Source organism: Ictidomys tridecemlineatus, chromosome 4 (assembly GCF_052094955.1).
Source record: "Ictidomys tridecemlineatus isolate mIctTri1 chromosome 4, mIctTri1.hap1, whole genome shotgun sequence".
Classification (NCBI taxonomy): Eukaryota; Metazoa; Chordata; class Mammalia; order Rodentia; family Sciuridae; genus Ictidomys; species Ictidomys tridecemlineatus.
In genome coordinates, this window is record NC_135480.1 from 65,361,469 (window position 1) to 65,381,240 (window position 19,772).

Below are 19,772 nucleotides of genomic sequence, written 5' to 3' on the forward strand. Positions count from 1 at the left end.
GGCAGCTAAACCAGAGCTAAGTGGAATATGATCAAGAACTCAAGACCCAAAATAATCACTGAGAACCAGGAAATTGTTTTAAAAGAAGAGATACTCCTAAGAAGTCCCCAGAATAAAGTTCATGCACTTTAGCCAAGCATCATCATTCAGATTCTGCAAATATTTACTTATAAATATGCTTAATGAGCTAGGAATTTCCACCTACATTTGTTCATTTAATTCTCCCAACATCCTATTGTTATATTCCCTATTTAATAGAATGGAGTGTGAAATTCAATGAGATAAAAAGACCAGGATGAAAATCCAAACTCTTAACTCCAAATTCAATATGCTTTTTTCTCTTATTCCTATTATAATCTATTTACTTCACTGTACAAGACCCTCAAACATACATTAACCAGTTTTATACCTCACAAAAACATGAAATAGACATTCGAGATTCCTCATAAACTGGTCCATATCTACAATTACAGTTTTGAAATGGATGCTGTTGGCTGCCTACCCCACATTCATTCCTCTCTTCCTCCTTCCTAACATAGCCCTGATTTTCATCATGTATTCATCCCTCATCAGCCTATGTAACTAAGGTAGTTCTCAAAATTTGGCAAACAATCCAAATCACCTAGATGGTTTATAAATACCCAGATTCCTAGGATGCACAAGCACAGTTTTTGACCCACAGGTCTAGGATGTGAGTTAAGATGTTCTCCTCCACCATCCCAGGTACTAGAGATCAAATCTAGAGCCTTAAGCATACCACCAGGCTATAGTCCTTCGTTTATTTTTATTTTGAGATATAGTCTCACTAACTTGCCCAGGCTAGCCTCAAATTTGCAATCCTTCTGCCTCAGCCTCCCAAGTAGCTGGGATTACAGATTTGTACCATGGCACCTGGTGAGAATTTGCATTTTTATAAAGTTCCTAAGTGACCACATTTTAAAACGCACTGTCTGTGGAAAAGATAACCCCATCCCTAGCTCCAGGGATAAATCCTGATTCTACATCCAAACCAAACATGACAATCTCATTCTTTTTGCCAATGCTGAGTTCTTAAATAGTAATTATTATTAACCAATCAGCACCTGGCATGTCCCTGGAAACTCTTATAGCTCAGGGATGGGCAAATTCAATTTGAAGAGAAGAATTTTTTGTCCATTTTGGGGGATGAAGACAGTGGCTGGCTGACATTCTCTTCACTGACCCTTCTCGTCTATAAAGCTTATCTTCTTAACTGTTCTTATCAGCCAATTTACTACCATGATGAAAGCTAGCTTGGGGACTAAAGCGCCAAATATGGGGTAAGACTGAACACAGGACATCCCTTTTGCTGAATATAAAAATCATTTGGATATCACATTAATTTATTGAGCAAAAGCTAGTATATGTTGTGGTGTTATTCTCAACTCTAAGAAGTGTGAATTTGTAGGTACAGTCCTTAGTGGCAAGTGATTTTTACACAAACTGTAGCAGAGGCAGCACAGTCTTAGTTCTAGCAGTTGAAGGAATAGTTTCCTGACTCTAGCAAAAACAGCAGCATCCTTAGGGGCTATTTTTTTAATATAGTTTGGAGAATTTATTCCTAGAAGGTCAGTCTGGGTTCATTTCTTCAACTCCCACAAAGATTCTTTTTTTCCCCTTGTTGGAAACTAGACCCAGGCCTTATGTATGCCAGATAGAAACGCTACCACTGAGTTATACCACCACTCCTTAACAAGATTCTTAATCTCTCTGATAGAATGAATTCAGTTTGCCCCAATAGTAAGAACCCCAACTAAGTCAGGCACCATAGTACACACCTGTGATCCCACCAACTCAGGAGGCTGAGGCAGGAAGATCTCAAGTCTGAGACCAGCCTGGGAAACCTAGTGAGACCCTTTATCAAAATAGAAAATAAAAAAGGGCTGGGAATACAGCTCAGTGATAGAGTGCCCCTAGGTTCAATTCCTAGTACCAAAGGCAGGGGTTGGGCTCTAACCAATAAACAGTCCAACATTAAAGATAACCCAATATTTACTATCATTGTCCCATAACACATGGCCCTTTCTTTCCATGTCTTTGCATCAACTCTTCCTTCAGTGTGGAGTACCTATCTCAAAATCATCCAATTTGCAAAAGTTATGAACTTCCTCTATGATAAAGAGGAGTTGATCACAGATGAAAGAAAGAAAAGAGACTTGACAGAGGTGACAGCCCTAAAGAAATGAACAATGTGTCATCCGGTAGAGGAGGGACAGGCAAGAAGAAGAGAGTTATTTTAAGTGTAAAGGACAACCTTCATAAAGACAGTAAGTAAGGTGTCACTTGCCACTAAGGACTGCACCTACAAATTCACAATTTCTTAAAATTGGAACCACAGCAATCATTAGTTTTTGCTCAATAATGGTTAATCCAAGTTATTTTTACAACCAGTAGTCAGAATTTACTAAAAAATAATAATTGTGTACAAAAAATCTCCACTAAGAGCTACGTGGAAGATTCCTAGAGCAGAGATCAAAACCCCTGCTTACAATGCAGAAGGAAATATCTGAAAGAAAGATATCTGAAAAGATCAAAGGCACAACACAAAAACTATTCTTCAAAAGTGCAAATTCTGGGTTGGATTGTAGCTCAGTGGTAGAGCGCTTGCCTCTCACATATGAGGCACTGGGTTCGATCCTCAGCACCACATTAAAAATAAATAAAGGTGTCCATCTATAACTAAAAATATTTTTAAAGAGTGCAAATTCATATAAATAACTCTAAAGAAAAAGGATTTAAGTTGTTGAAATATCTAAACCTAGATGTTATTAAGAGAAAATCTCCCCCTAAAAATTCACTGATTCACAAAATATTATGCATCTAATATGCACTAAAATTCTAGGTGCTGAGGATACAGAACGGTCCTGGCTTTCACAAGGCTTATATTCTAATTGAAGGAGAATTAGAACAAAGGTTTTAAGGACAGGACTGTAAATTAAAAACACGTGTTGCTGAGGATCATTTTAGCTTCTTTACCCATGGAATAATGATAGCCAAAATTTGTTGAGCTCTTGTTATATGTCAAAATCTGCTAAGTATTATACAATTATTACTTCATGTACCCTAATAGTAAACCTATGAAGTAGGTGTTAGTAGTACCAGTTAAGAATAAAGAGACTAAAACTACAGAGGTTAATTCACACAGTTAGTAAATGGGAGGGTCACAGGATTCAAAGTTAGGTCAGAGGCAGAGGTTTAACTATTACACAACATAGAAAGGATAAAATCAAATGACACAGAGCTTTGGTGAAATATGAGGTATGGAATTAATTTGGTAAGAGCCTTTTTTGTTTTTGGCTTTTCTTACCTCTTCCATATATAAGAAGGGGTTAGACACCCTAGGCTAATGTCATGTTCAGTTTCTGTTTCTATGATTTCAAGAATACAAAAAAATATTCAGGTACCTAGACCAATTATTCATGGAAAGGTACTCTGAAGGCTGCCACTGTGGAGTTCTTAGCCACTAGCTGGGACCATGTGCTTCTCCGGCTTCATTAAGGGGCACATTAGCATCACATTAATTGGTAGAAACAGCTGTAGCACAAACCTCCAGCAGATAGAAGGCTGGAGGCACAGAGAACAAAGGGAGAGCAGGAAAGCAATGATTGGCTGACCTGGTGCTGGCTAGGTCAGGCCTGGCATTTGGTCCCTCTGCATTTCTAAGTTCTCATGAATGTGGATACCCAGGCAGCAGCCCAAAGCTTCTCTCATTTCCATCTCAATCTCCAGGAAGAATTACAATAAGAACAAGAGCTACTGAGGCAGAGAACAGATTCTGAATATTAAAGTGCACACTAGGCAGAAACTGGCAAAACAAAGAACAAGACACATTTTCCTTTTCAACCTAACAAAGTGTAACAGTTACCATACACCTGCCATACAAGCTCTTGATCATACAATATCTCTCTCTCTCTCTCTCTCTCTCTCTCTCTCTCTCTCTCTCTCTCTCTCTTAATATTTTTTAGTTGTAGATGGACACAATGCCTTTATTTATCATTATGTGGCGCTGAGGATAGCCCCTCACACAGTCTCTTTTGAGGAGCTTTTCCAAATCCTCTCAATTGTTTTTCACTTCTTCCTTTATCTCTATGGAAGTACATTACAGGAATCACGGGAATATAATGAATAAAGCACCATCCCAACCTCAGTGAGCTAAATCTAATGGGGGAACCAGCATACACAGAGGGGATCTTGTAATCCAAGGATAACTAGTACCCCAAAACACCACTTCAACTATTCTTCAAAAGTGCAAATTCTTGGGCTGGGGATGTGGCTCAAGCGGTAGCGCTCTCGCCTGGCATGCGTGAGGCTCGGGTTCGATCCTCAGCACCACATACAAACAAAGATGTTGTGTCCGCCGAAAACTGAAAAATATTAAAATTCTCAAAAAAAAAAAGTGCAAATTCTGGGTTGGATTGTAGCTCAGTGGTAGAGCACTTGCCTCTCACATATGAGGCACTGGGTTCAATCCTCAGCACCACATTAAAAATAAATAAAGGTGTCCATCTATAAACTAAAAATATTTTTAAAGAGTGCAAATTCATATAAACAACTGTAAAGAAAAAGGATTTAAGTTGTTGAAATATATAAACCTAGATGTTATTAAGAGAAAATGAACAATGTGTCATCTGGCAGAGGAGGGACAGGCAAGAAGAGAGTTATTTTAAGTGTAAAGGACAACCTTCATAAAGGCAGTAAGGTGTCACTTGCCACTAAGGACTGCACCTACAAATTCAAGGTACCAAAATTTCTAATAAACCATCCCCCCAAACTGAGTGCATCTTTAATGGGGGGAGGGTGATTTATAAGGTAAATCTAAAGCAATTTTGGTAATTATTTAACAAAATTTAAGTTATAATTGCCACTAAAGTAATTCTTAAAGAACATCTGTCACTTCACATTGGCTTTCAAAACATGTTGATAAGATCAATTATGTAAAACATTTAAGAGCTTTACTAGTTTTCCCAAGGGTCTTTCTTAAATCCTCTGTTACTTAAATCTTTATCTTCTGACCCTCCTATTATGTCATTAACCACATTAATTTCCCTTTCAGTTTTTTAAATTTAGTTTTTAACTGATGAATAAAATATAAAAATTGCACACATTTATGGGATTTCCTTCAGTTCTAAAGTGGTCTAATTTTAAAATAGTTTGTGTGTGGTTCAAGCCATTCTCCAATATCACTCTATTTCAACTTCATAAAACTCTTCAATTTTCATTTTAGAATCTACTGGTACCATATTGTTAGATGTTCATCATCCTGCCATTAAAAGGGCACTTACTAATGAAAGGAGTGAAGAGGACAGAACCTAACAGTGAGCACAGAGGAATGTTAGAGTGGTACCTAATTATATAAATGGTCAGTCCCTATGGATATCAAGCAAATGTCTATACATCTAATTAGAGTGCAAAAGATGAAGAAAGTGCTATGGAAATTCAAGAAACTTTTAAAATATTTGTTTTACAATTATTCTATTCAATAACTCAACAAATATTTATTGAGAGCCTACTACATGTCAGGCACGGTTCAAGATACTGAGAAATAAAGAAACAAAATACTCTCTTCTATGAACTTATAATCACGAATGGTGATGAAGACTGGGAATTCGCACATAGAAGAAATGATATACAAGTTGGATCTTGAAGAATTAAGAGTTTTAACAGAGAAGAAAAGGAATTCCAGGCTAAGGGAATAGGATGATATGATGTGAAATTGAAAAAAACAGAAAATCCTTTTAGACGATGGAGTAGGATCAGCAAAGATGAGGCTGAAGAGGTAGCTGGGTAACAAGTTCCAATTGTTAAGTTCACTAAATAACAAATTAACTTGCATATTCTCCTACCAACAATGATGGCTTTGGAGCCAACAGCTACAGGATTAGAAAAATTATTCCAAGCAGAATAATGTCGAATAAGAGGGCAGAAAGACTGGCCTTCTAACTATTAGTTCAAAAATTACTAAAAAGCTGGGCATGGTGGCCATGCCTGTAATCCCAGCAGCTCCAGAGGTTGAGACAGGAAGATCACAAGTTCAAAGCCAGCCTCAGCAACTTAGCAAGGCCAGCAATGCAGTGAGACCCTATCTCTAAATAATACACAGAAAAGGTCTGGGGATGGAGCCTGGGTTTGTGGCTCAGTGGTAGAGTGCTCGCCTAGTATGCACGAAGCACTGGATTCGATCCTCAGCACTACATAAATGTGAAATAAAGATAATGTGTCCACCTAAAACACTAAAAAATAAATATTAAAAAAGAATATTAAAAAATAAAAAAAAAAGGTCTGGGGATATCTCAGTGGTTAAGTGTCCCTGAGTTCAATCCCTGATACCAAAAAAAAAAAAAAAAAAAAAAGTTACTAAAAGTAACTGAACAGATGATTATAGCCTATACCTGAGCAGAAGGAACAAAGAAAGAGAAAGAAGTTCCAAAAAACAACACTTCAGGGATTAAACTGACAAGGCTTAATAATCAATTTTTACTGATATTATAGGTTTAATTCAGCAAATACTTCCAATACTGGTATGTTCCAGGCATTACACTAAGTGATGGGGTACAAGGGTAAACAAAAGAGACATGACTCTTAACTCCATTAAGCTGAAAGTCCTGATGTATAACAGTCAAGTAAATATACAATTATAATTTACAATTACAATATACAAATCATTACAAATGCCATTACAGAGAATAACAAAATGCTGCAAGAGGAAAACAAAGGGGATCTTCTTTCGATGAGTAAGGTCCTTGATCAAAGTAGATACTGAATATTTATTCACAAAAGGAAGAAACGGAAGGAGGCAGAAGTCAGACTCTATGAAGAGCATTACCAGGGAGCAGCAGTATGAAGGTCCAGAAGAAAGACCTTCTCAAACTTTGTAGAACAGAGAGAGAAAAAAAAAAAATGTTAGTCACTCTGAAGCACAGCCACTGAGGTGGAGAGTAGCACAAAAAGAAGTTAGAAAAACAAAAGTAAGGGCCAGGTCATTCAGAATCTTATGTATAGGATGTTCTATTTTCTTCTAAATTAAAGGGGGAAAAAACCTTAAATAAGTTTTAAGGAGAAAAACTCAGTTAAAAGGTTAGTGTACTAGTCCAGGGGTAAAGATTGAGATAATCTGGATCAGAGGGGTGATGACAGGAGAGGCAGATGGAATAAGAAAATGCGTAATAAATACAACTGACAAGACTAGAAATGTAGTACATGTAGAAGAAAAGGAAGATGGAGGTGTCAGTGATAATAAACTTCTGGTTTGGGCAACTAAGGAAATAAAGATGTCACTAAACCAGGATAACGAGGCCAGAACAGGTTAATAGGACAAGATGAAGAATGTGATTTTAAAGTACAGTAAGTAAAAGACATTGATCTCTGGGTGAAACTATGGAGCAGGCAACTGACATAGGGGTCTAGAGGTAAGAAGAAAGATTCAGGCTAGAAACATCCAAGAAAATAAAGGAGTCATTATCTACAAACATCCAAAGTAGGAGAACAAGGAAAATCAAGAAGGAAGAACATCCTGGAAGACTAGAAGAGAATTCTCCCTTGGGGCATTCTAACATTTAAATTCAAGGTAGAAAAAGGCAATTCAATAAAGAGGAATGACAGAGGTAGGAAACAACAAGGTAAGTGATATCTTGCTGTGTTGCCTAGGCTGGCCTTGAACTCCTGGGCTCTCCTGCCTCATTCTTCTGCCTCATCCTTCAAAGTAGCCACCACCACGCCCAGCAGAGAACACCATTATAAAGAGGAAGTAATCAAGAATGCCAACTGATCAGAGGTCCAGCGAGGTGGCACTCAACTATAATTCCAGCAGCTCAGGACATTGAGGCAGGAGGATCAAGAGTTCAAAGCCAGCCTCAGCAAAAGCAAGGAGCTAAGCAACTCAGTGAGACCCTGTCTCTAAATAAAATAAAAAATAGGGCTGGGGGTGTGGCTCAGTGGTCAAAACACACCCCACCCACTGCCAAAACAAAAAACTGATGAGAGGTCCAGTGAGATGGTAATGAAAAGGGAATTCTATGGGACACCCAGGCACCATGAACCATTTTTTTTTTTTGGAACTGGGGATTAAACTCAGGATCATTCAACCACTGAGCCACATCCCCAGCCCTTTTTACTTTACATTTAGGTCTCATTGAGTTGCTTAAGGCCTTGATAAGTGGCTGAGGCCTTGATAAGTGGCTGAGGCTGCCCTTAAACTTGTGATCCTCCTGTCTCACAGTCCTGAGCCGCTGGGATTACAGTGTGTGCCATCACTCCCAGAACCATGAGCCTCTAGATGAAAAAAATACATCAGTGCCTATGAAGTGGCCATGCAAACCAAAATGAAATAAAACAAAAAACCTAAATCTGATCGAGTGTGGGAGGCCAACTAGCACGAGAGGGTGTCAGTCTCCCCTACTGAGGGGTGTGGCATCCTGCGGTCATGCTGCTGGATAGCCCTGGTCTTCTAGGGTTCCAGCGAGTGACTGTGTCTCCTGCATGGGCATGCCTTCCTACATCCCCATGGGTGGAGCTATGCTCACCTATTCCTTTGTAATATTACCCTGGCCCTGTTTGGGATAGAATGTTCCATGGAAATGCCTTTTGTGTGTCCCCTTCTCTTACTCTGCCCTTGGGTGTGGCCTACCTGAATGGCAGTCAACCTGCTGACAGCAGACATTATGAAGCTAGACTCAACCCCCTGAAACCTGACCCAGTGCCTCATTTGAATAACTTCTCAATAAAAGGGGTCTGCCCTAAGGTCAGAAGAGCGTCACAGCACCCTCAAAGAAAAAGGTATTCCTGTCTCTCTTTTTTTTTGAGAGAGAGAGAATTTTAATATTTATTTTTTAGTTTCGGACACAACATCTTTGTTTGTATGTGGTGCTGAGGATCGAACCCAGGCGGTACGCATGCCAGGCGAGCGCGCTACGGCTTGAGCCACATCCCCAGCCCAATATCTTTATTATTTTTTTTCTTTTTGGTGGTACTGGGGGTTGAACCCAGGGCCTTGTGCATGCTAGGCAAACACTCTACCAACTGAGCTATGCCCCCGGCTATTTCTGTCTCTTGAATGGTTATTTCACACAGCCCAGTTAGCCCAGTTCCCCTCAAGTGACCCCTGAGTGTTTTAGTCACGTGCAACCCAGCAATCAAACTTATAAATATAGCTATTAATTTACAAGAAATATATAGGACCAAGGAACTTGTTAAATTGTGGGATACAAAATCCACAGGGAGTAACCTACAGAACAGTGTGATTTCCTCAACAAATAAATTGAAAGGAGGGGGAAAAAGAGATTGAGAGGGAATTTAGAGATACCTAAAGACACAAAAGATGTGTAACATGTAGGCCTTACTTGGTTTTGTTCCAAACTGATTAAGAAAATAAATAAAAATCAGCATGACATCTGAGTCACAACTTAATTTCTTTTTTGAACCAAGTATTAAACCCAAGGTGCTTTACCATCGATATCCCCAGCCCTTTGTTTTTTGTTGTTGTTGTTGTTTGGTTGGTTGGTTGGTTTTTTGGGTTTTTTTATTTTTTTGAGACAAGGTCTTGCTGAGTTGCTTAGGGCCTCACTAAATTTCAAAGGCTGGCTTTGAGCTTATGATCCTCCTGCCTCGGCCTCCCAAATCACTGGGATTATAGGTGTGCACCATCATGCCCAGCACACCTGAATATTTTGATGATATTATGGAATGACTGAGTATGGAGGAGAGGAGCTACGTTTTTTTGTTTGCTTTTTTTTTTTTTAAGTAGACAATGGGGTCATCAGTGGCCTTAGCAAGAGCACTTGTAATGAGGTGGTGGGGTAGAAGTAGAGTGAAACAGGCTGCGGAGTAAATAGGGGTAAAGAACCAGAAGCAGCAGTTGTAAACAGCTACTTAAGATAACTAGCTTTGAAGGAGAGCAGAGAGGGTTTAGCTAGTGTCTGACATGGGATCAGGAACACTTGTGTTTCGTGGAGAAGAAAGTTGTTTTCCTTTAAATAGAATGTCTGAATATTGCTATAAAAACTCTGTAGAAAACAAAATTTAAAGAAGACATAAAGAAATTCCCAAAAAGGGACCATGGGAAGGAATCCAAAAGCATGTGGAGCCCTTTCCTAAAAAAGGGATCACTTCTTTTGTCATCAAAGAAGGGTGTCTTAGTCTGTTTTCTGTTGCTGATAACAAAATAACTGACTAGGTAATTTTTAAAAAACAGAGATTAACTGGCTCACAGTTTTAGAGACTAGTAAATCCAAAAGCAGGGTACTGGTGAGTGCTCCATGCTGCTTTAACTCAAGCAAGGAAGTGTAGAAGAGGTAAAACACAAGGGACTCTCCCTTTAAAACAACTTATTCTTCTGATAACTAATCCAGTCCCATTAGTCCCTCTCAATGACCTAATCATCCCTTAAAGGCCCAATTCCCAACATCACAACAGCAATCAAATTTCAATATGAGTTTTGTAGAGGACAGACAATATTCAAACCATAGCAAAGGGGCAGAGGCAAGAATGGATACAAATACAAGTAGACCTTTAGATTTTAAACAGTGGGAATGCAGGGCACTATTTCATCTATAATATGTGAGGACAAGGCAGGGCATGGGGTCGGAAAGTGAGAAGAAGAGAAAGAAGGTGGTAGGTGAAGAATCAGGGAAAAACTGAAGAAAAATGTGCAATTTTCAGGGCTAGAAAACAAGGAGATACATAGCTTGCGGAAAAGGGAAATGAATCAATTAAATAGAACAACTTCTGAGGAAATCATTAAAAAAAAAAGGCTGCAGAGTTATTTTCAGTTTGCAAATATTAAATCCTCTCAAAGAGCCCATTAGGTCTTGTACCCCTTGATCCAATAATCCTACCTATGGAAATGTATTCTAAAGGAATTTCTGAAAGGAGAAAGCTACATGCAAGATTATAGGAAAAACACTATACACTGTACACACTGATATGTGTATATCAACGAAATTTATAATTTAAAAAAAAGCATAAGTGGTTGTGATAGTTTTATGTGTCACCTTGGTTAGACTATAGTTTCCACTTATTCAATTAAATGCTAATCCAAAGGAGGCTGAGACAGGAGGGTCGAAAGTTCAAAGCCAGCCTCAGCAATTTAGCAAAGCCCTGCCTCAAAATAAAAAATAAAAAGGGCCAGGAATGTAGCTCAGTGGTTGAGCATCCCTGGGTTCAATCCAAAAATAAATAAACTAACTAATTAACTAAAAACAACACTAGTCCTGGTGTTGCTATAAAGTAATATAGATGCAATTAATGTGTAGAATCAATTGACCTTAGGTATCCTCTGTAATTGTGTGGATTTAACCCTGTTGAAAGACCTTAAGAACAAAACTAAGGTTTCCCTGAAAAAGAATTCCCCTATTGGTTTCACTTCTCTGGGAGAACCCCAACTGACAAAATAGTTTGAGGATAATTATGAAATGTAATCCTAAATTTTATAGTAAAAATGAAGGAGTAACATGACAAGAATAATTATAGGACAAGAAAAAAGGGCAAACTCTGCTCTATATTATAGCTATGCAAAGATGTATGTTTATATAAACCAAAAAAGAGAAACAGAGCTTGTTAGAATGAAAGTATCATAACTGAATTTTAAATGAATTAAAAGTGCTACAAAGCAAGTGTGTAGAATAGAGTTCTGTTATTTTAATGGAAGAATATTATGTCTGTTAACTCTTAGAAATGTGAGGCACTTTAAAGAAAATAATACTAATCTAAAAGAAAACTGCCACTGTTTTTCGACTGACTTGAATTGTAGTATAAAGAACTGACCCTGTAGAAGGCAAAGGACCTCAATCTAATGTCATTTGTTAGTAATGTGAAATTCCTCAATTCAAATGAAAAAAAAAAAAATACCCAGAATGGTTTGTGATCTTAAGAATTTTCCAGCCAGGCATAGTGGCACACACCTGTAATTCCAGTGCATGGGAGGCTGAGGCAGGAAGATTGCAAATTCAAAATCAATTTCAGCAATTTAGCAAGGCCCTAAGCAACTTAGAGAGACAAAAGAAAAAGAAAAAGAAAAGAAAAGAAAAAAAAATCCACACTCCTAGAAAGCATCAGGGCATGCCTTCAACTTTTATTCAGGTTAGAGGTACTTGCACTAGGCAGCTATATATTAGCACATTGAGGTTTCTTCTTTTCTACCCTCTCAGACAGATACTAAAAGGATTCCTTTATATTTGTTAAACTTGGAAAAAAACAAATTTTCTTACTAAAGAAGTCATATGCAGCATGACCTAGCATGCACAAGGCCCTATGTTCAATCACTAGGACAAAAAAAAAAAAAAAAAAAGAAAGAAAGAAAAGGTGTGGATCAGAGTTTGTGTGTATGCTTTCATTCATTCATTAAAAAAATGAGTGCCTACTATATGCTAGGCACTGGAAATACAACAGTGAAGCAAAAAAAGATACTTTTATTTTAAGGAAAAGGGTACTATATTAAAACTTTTTCTCTTTAAGAGCCATGTCTTAAAGATAAATGATTCTCTGAAGTTTAGGATCTAGTAGGGCAAATAAACATTAATCAAATAAAGCCATAGAGAATCAGGTATGGCTCTATGTATATGCTAACATGTTTAATAGTAGAGTATTCTGATACCTGAAACTTATTTTGAAATGATTCAAAATAATATGGATTAATAAACACATTGAGGGATGAACAGACATGCAATAAAGCAAATATAGCAAAATATCATAGAATCTAAATAATAGATGTTCATGTACATATTCCCCATCCCTGTATTTTATTATTTATTTATTTATTTGTGGTGGTGGGTATTGAACCCATGGCCTTGTGCATACAAGGCAAGCACTCTACCAACTGAGCTATACCCACAACCCTAGCATTTTATAATTTAAAAAGAACTTTTTAATCAATACCCAAAAATCAAAGGCATTTCTATATCAGTGACAAATCCACAGAAAGGGAAACAAAGAAAACCACCCTATTTTTAATATGCTCAAAAAACAAAAAAAAATACTTGGGAATCAACTTAAGGAAAGACGTGAAAGATCTATATAATGAAAATTACAGAACCCTAAAGAAAGAAATTAAAGAAGATCTTAGAAGATGGAAAGGTCTACCTTGCTCTTGGATAGGCAGAATTAATATTATCAAAAGGACCATACTTCCAAAAGCACTACACAGATTTAATGCAATTCTGACCAAAATTCCAATGACATTCCTCACAGAAATAGAAAAAGCAATCATGAAATTCATCTAGAAAAATAAGAGACCCAGAATAGCTAAATCAATCCTTAGCAGGAAGAGTGAAGCAGGTGGCATCACTATATCAGACCTCAAACTATACTACAGAGCAATAGTAACAAAAACAGCATGGTATCGGCACCAAAACAGACTGGTAGACCAATGGTACAGAACAGAGGACACAGAGACTAACTCACAAAACTACAATTATCTTATATTAGACAAAGGTGCCAAGAACATGCATTGGATAAAAGATACCTCTTCAACAAATGGTGCTAGGAAAACTGGAAATCCATATGCAACAAAATGAAATTAAACCCCTTTCTCTCACCATTCACAAAACTCAACTCAAAATGGATCAAGGACTTAGGAATAAAACCAGAGAACCTGCATCTAATAGAAGTAGGCTTTAATCTCCCTCATGTGAGATTAGGCCCCAACTTCCTTAATAAGATTCCTGTGGCCCAAGAATTAAAATCAAAAATCAATAAATGGGATGAACTCAAACTACAAAGTTTCTTCTCAGCAAAAGAAACAATCTGTGAGGTGAATAGAGAACCTACATCTTGGGAGCAAATCTTTACCCCTCACACATCAGATACAGCACTAATCTCTAGGGCATATAAAGAACTCAAAAAGCTAAGCACGATGGTTCAATATACGGAAATCAATACATGCTATTCACCACATCAATAGGCTTAAAGACCAGAACCATATGATCATCTCGATAGATGCAGAAAAAGCATTTGACAAAATACAACATCCCTTTATGTTCAAAACATTAGAAAAACTAGGGATATCAGGAACTTACCTCAACATTGTAAAAGCTATATATGCTAAACCTCAGGCTAGCATCATCCTAAATGGAGAAAAACTGAAGGCATTCCCTCTAAAATCTGGAACAAGACAGGGATGTCCTCTATCACCACTTCTATTCAATTTAGTTCTCGAAGTACTAGCCAGAGCAATTAGACAGACAAAAGAAATTAAAGGCATAAAAATAGGAAAAGAAGAAATTAAATTATCGCTATTTGCAGATGACATGATAATTTACTTAACAGACCCAAAAGGATCTACAAAGAAGCTGCTAGAGTTAATAAATGAATTCAGCAAAGTGGCAGGATATAAAATCAACACGCACAAATCAAAGGCATTCCTGTATATCAGCAACAAAACCTCTGAAATGGAAATAAGGAAAACCACTCCATTCACAATATCCTCAAAGAAAATAAGATACTTGGGAATCAACCTAACAAAAGAGGTGAAAGATTTATACAATGAAAACTACAGAACCTTAAAGAGAGAGATAGAAGAAGATCTCAGAAGATGGAAAAATGTACCCTGTTCATGGATAGGCAGAACTAACATCATCAAAATGGCGATACTACCCAAAGTTCTCTACAGGTTTAATGCGATGCCAATCAGAATCCCAAAGACATTTCTTGTAGAAATAGATAAAGCAATCATGAAATTCATATGGAAAAACAAAAGACCCAGAATAGCAAAAGCAATTCTAAGCAGGAAGTGTGAATCTGGAGGTATAGCGATACCAGAGCTCAAACTGTACTATAAAGCAATAGTAACAAAAACAGCATGGTACTGGTACCAAAACAGGCAGGTGGACCAATGGTACAGAATAGAGGACACAGAGACTAATCCACAAAGTTACAACTATCTTATATTTGATAAAGGGGCTAAAAACATGCAATGGAGGAAGGATAGCATCTTCAATAAATGGTGTTGGGAAAATTGGAAATCCATATGCAACAAAATGAAATTGAATCCCTTTCTCTCGCCAGCCACAAAAGTTAACTCAAAATGGATCAAGGAGCTAGATATAAAAACAGAGACACTGCGTCTGATAGAAGGAAAAGTTGGCTATGATCTACATATTGTGGGGTCGGGCTCCAAATTCCTTAATAGAACGCCCGTAGCCCAAGAGTTAATAACAAGAATAAACAAATGGGACCTACTTAAACTAAAAAGTTTTTTCTCAGCAAGAGAAACAGTAAAAGAGGTAAATAGAGAGCCTACATCCTGGGAACAAATTTTTACCCCTCACACCTCAGATAGAGCCCTAATATCCAGAATGTACAAAGAACTCAAAAAATTAAACAATAAGATAACAAATAATCCAATCAACAAATGGGCCAAGGACCTGAACAGACACTTCTCAGAGGAGGACATACAATCAATCCACAAGCACATGAGAAAATGCTCACCATCTCTAGCAATCAGAGAAATGCAAATCAAAACCACCCTAAGATACCATTTCACTCCTGTAAGATTGGCAGCCATTATGAAGTCAAACAACAATAAGTGTTGGCGAGGATGTGGGGAAAAGGGCACACTTGTTCACTGCTGGTGGGACTGCAAAATGGTGAGGCCAATTTGGAAAGCAGTATGGAGATTCCTGGGAAAGCTGGGAATGGATCCACCATTTGACCCAGCTATTGCCCTTCTTGGACTATTCCCTGAGGACCTTAAAAGAGCACACTATACGGATACGGCCACATCAATGATTATAGCAGCACAATTCACAATAGCTAGACTGTGGAACCAACCTAGATGCCCTTCAATAGACGAGTGGATAAAAAAATTGTGGCAGCTATACACAATGGAGTATTATGCAGCACTAAGAAACGACAAAATCATAGAATTTGCAGGGAAATGGATGGCATTAGAGCAGATTATGCTAAGTGAAGCTAGCCAAGCCCTAAAAAACAAATGTCAAATGTCTTCTTTGATATAAAGAGAGCCACTAAGAATAGAACAGGAAGGAAGAGCATGAGGAAAAGACTACCAGTAAACTAAGACGAATGGGGGGAGAGAAAGGAAGAGAGAAGGGAAAACATATGGAAATGGTAGGAGACCTTCAGTGATACACAAAATTATAAGAGGTTATGAGGGGAAAGGGGGTGGGGGGAAAAAAGGGGAGAGAACTGAACAACAGCAGAGGAGGTAGAGAGGGAAGATGGGAGGGGAGGGGAGGGGAGGGGGGATAGTAGGGGATAGGAAAGGTAGCAGAATACAACAGTCACTAATATGCCATTATGTAAAAACGTGAGTATGTAACAGAAGTGAGTCTGTATTATGTATTTGGGGAGTTCAAATCTCAATTGAGTCGAATGTATGAAAGATGATATGTCTTGAGCTCTGTAATGTTTTGAACAATCAATAAAAAAAAAAAAAAAAAAAAAAAAGCTAAGCACGAAAAAAACAAATAATCCAATAACAAGTGGGCCAACGACCTAAACAGACACTTCTAAGAAGATGATGTACAATCAATCAACAAATACATGAAAAATGATCATCATCACTAGCAATTAGAGAAATGCAAATCAAAACCAGTCTAAGATTTCATCTCACTCCAGTCAGAATGGGAGCTATTATGAAGACAAACAACAATTAGTGTTGGTGAGGATGTGGGGGAAAACGTACACTTATACACTGCTGGTGGGACTGCAATTGGAACAGCCAATATGGAAAGCAGTATGGAGATTTCTTGGAAAATTGGGAATGGAACCACCATTTGACCCAGCTATCCTTCTCCTTGTTCTATACCTGAAGACTTAAAAACAGCATACTACAGGGACACAACCACATTAATGTTTATAGCTGCACAATTCATAATAGCTAAACTAGTTGCCTTTCAATAGATGAATGGATAAAAAAAAATGTGGCATATATACACAACAGAATACTACTCAGCATTAAAAGAGAATAAAATCATGGCATTTCCAGGTACATGGATGGAGGTTGAGAAGATAATGCTAAGTGAAGTTAGCCAATCCCAAAAAACCAAATGCCAAATGTTTTCTTTGATATAAGAAGGCTAATTCATAGTGGGATACAGAGTGGGAGCACGGGAGGAATACACAAACTCCAGATAGGGCAGAGGGGTTGGAGGGGAAGGAGGGGGCATGGGGTTAATAATGATGGTGGAATGTGATGATCATTATTATCCAAAATACAGGTATGAAGACACGAATTGATGTGAATATACTGTGTATACTACCAGAGGTATGAAAAATTGGGCTCTATATGTGTAATAAGAATTGTAATGCATTCCGCTGTCACATATAAATAAAAAATTTTAAAAAAGAACTTTGAAACATACATAAAAGTTGAAAGAAGTTTACAACAGAAGTTTCAAGATGAGTTAACTCAAAGGAGAATTTTTTTTTGATTGTGGAATTCAACCTTAGATCTATTGTATTAAGGATATCCAGAGGCAGGATCAAGACCACTTACAAACTTGAAATAATCAATTTGTTCCTCAATATTTATCTGTGTGTTTGTTTTAACTGACAAAAGAATATTCTTTTTTTTTTGAGAATTTTTTAATATGTATTTTTTAGTTTTCGGCGGACACAACATCTTTGTTTGTATGTGGTGCTGAGGATCGAACCCGGGCGGCACGCATGCCAGGCGAGCGCACTACCGCTTGAGCCACATCCCCAGCCCATACAAAAGAATATTCTGCTCTCAAGATGCTATGTTTAAAAGTGCTGGTTCATGAGGGCTCCATGGCTTAGTTGGTTAAAGCGCCTGTCTTGTAAAAGTGCTGGTTCATGTCCTTATTTTGATTCTCTATGGTGGGGGGCTGCAGGAAGGCTTTGGCAATTATTAATTGCCTCAGGAACCTGGATTTGTTTTTAAACCTGGAATTATTTAGAAGTCAAGGGAAAATAAAGGAAATGCCACTGGTCAAGGGAGTACACAAATGAATGATCAGGAGAAGAGCAAACACCAGATTTGGAGACAGAAGATTTGAATAAAGATTCCAGTTTGCAACCTCTCAGCTATATTATCATGCACAAGCCACCTAACATCTCTTCATCTGTAAAAATATAGTATCTTAGAGCAGAATTCAATTATGAGACTGTATGTGAAAGTATGTGTATATATGTCACTGTATACACACACACACACACACACACACACATCAAATATCTCTAGGCTACTCAAGAAATTTAAATTTTCAAAAGTATATCATTATGGATTTTTCCAGTTTGATCATCTGGTTTTTATTTATTCTTCTTAAGTTGCTTTATAAATTTATAAATATATCTTCTTGAGATTAACTATCAAATAAAATATCAAAAAAATCCATTCTGAGGGGCTGGGGGTAGATTAGTGGTAGAACACATTGATGAGCTGGGTTCAACATCCAGTGCCAAATTTAAAAAAAAAAAAAAAAAATCTACCCTGAAAACCTCATACTCTGGGCTAGTCAACTCCAGATGAGAAAAAATTTTAAATAAAAGAGAATGGTATGAAATAGTAATTATCCAACAGGTGATAGAGGATTAAGAGTCTGTCCAACTATATAAAGTCCCATTCCACCCATAACCCAACCTGGAAATTTATAAATTGTGCTCTTCTAGTCCACTGGGAATTCTTTCCATAGTGAAATGCTGTTACTGATGGACTATGTCCTACTGTATTATAGGGAAAGGGTGATGGCAGAAGGTTAAGAATCACTGTTACAAATATTTGAGCTGGGAAAATTGATATCAAATTCAACAGATCTATATGACACCTAAGGAAAATTGAGGCTTAGGGTGACTTATTTGACTTGCTATAATCACACAATAAATAATCATTAAAATATCTGCAAATTCCAGCTTGATATCTCCAAATTGCCTCAGTTGTACAAGAGCATAAAGGAATCTCTTACAGGAATGAAAAAAGTACACACACACACATTTTAGAATTCAATAAAACATCAAATATAAAGTGCTTGGTACTATGAAAGTCTTCATTCAGTAAAACACTATTTGAAGCAGGGAGTGGTGGTTCACACCCAATCCCAGCAACTCTGGAAGCTGTGGAAGGAGGATTTGTGAATTCAAAGTTATCCTCAGCAACTTGGCAAGACATTTAGCAACTCATTGAGACCCTGTCTCAAATTAAATGCAAAAAAAGACTGGGGATGTGGTCCAGTGGTTAAGCGCCCTTGGGTTTAATCCCGGTATGAAAAAAAATAAATAAATAAAAGATTTTTTGAAGGGATGTGGGTGTAGCTCAGTGGTAGGACCAAGCATGCTAGGCAAGTGTTCTAAGTTCCATGGCAATGAAGCTGATGATGATGATTTGTTCCTGAGCTCATTTATCCCTAAAATACAATGAGGTTAAGGAGCAAAGGTTACTGAGAAACAGGGAGATCACTATGCCAAACTCATTTTTCAAAAAGATAAGAAGGAAATAGATGAAATTATAATATTGGTATGATAAAATTCTGATGAATTTGTTAGAGGTATTTTAATCTCCAATCTCCAAATTTTGTGTAAGAAAAATTTACTCTTTCATACTAAAAGAAATATAAAGATAAACATATCTTTAAGACAAACAAGATGATTTAGGTAGACACTCAACTTGGAAGAGAAAGTATCTGAAAATATTTTAGGTTGCTGGACCCTGCTTACTAACTCCTGGGGGGAAAAAAATCCCAGCAATTAAGAATTCCAAGAACCCCAAACTTAAAAACACCTTTGGAGGTCATTTACTGCAAACTTCCAGCTAAGAGCCAATATCAGCCAAACACTTTCCAGCT

At 37.5% G+C, this 19,772-nt stretch overlaps 1 protein-coding gene and 1 non-coding gene across 4 annotated transcripts in view; both read right to left on the reverse strand.

The window, feature by feature from the left end:
• Pak1 (p21 (RAC1) activated kinase 1) overlaps nucleotides 1–19,772 on the reverse strand; it is a 141,213-nt gene that overhangs the window by 113,760 nt on the left and 7,681 nt on the right. The window lies entirely within an intron of this gene.
• Nucleotides 8,976–9,048, reverse strand: Trnaa-agc (transfer RNA alanine (anticodon AGC)). The gene has a single exon. It is a non-coding gene; the product is annotated as a tRNA-Ala (tRNA).